The sequence below is a fragment of the Convolutriloba macropyga genome, chromosome 3, assembly GCF_964194025.1.
Source record: "Convolutriloba macropyga chromosome 3, txConMacr16.3, whole genome shotgun sequence".
Taxonomy (NCBI): domain Eukaryota; kingdom Metazoa; phylum Xenacoelomorpha; order Acoela; family Convolutidae; genus Convolutriloba; species Convolutriloba macropyga.
In genome coordinates, this window is record NC_134470.1 from 11,957,602 (window position 1) to 11,958,095 (window position 494).

Here is a 494-nt window from a genome sequence, read left to right on the forward strand (position 1 = left end):
AGAGAGAGAGAGAGGGCGGGAAAGAGAGGGGGGCGAGAGAGAGAGAGAGAAGAGAGAGGGGGGGAGGAGAGAGAGGGGAGAGGAGAGAGGGAGGAAGGGAGAGAGAGAGAGAGATAGAGAGAAAGGGAGAGAGAGAGAGAGAAAGGGAGAGGGAGAGAGAGAAAGAGGGAGAGAGAAAGAGAGAGAGAAAGGGAGAGAGAGAGAGAGAGAGAGATTGAGAGAAAGGGAGAGGGAGAGAGAGGGCGGGAGAGAGGGGGGGGCGAGAGAGAGAGAGAGAGAGAGAGGAGAGTAGAGAGGGAGAGAGAGAGAGAGAGAGAGAGAGAGAGAGAGAGAGCAGAGGCGAGAGAGAGAGGAGAGAGGGAGGGAGAGAGAGAGAGAGAGAGAGAGAGAAAGGGAGAGAGAGACAGAAAGGGAGAGGGAGAGAGAAAGAGAGAGAGAGAGAAAAAGGGAGAGAACTATTTTCTTCTCACCAGTCGTCTATTAAAAGTCCAAGT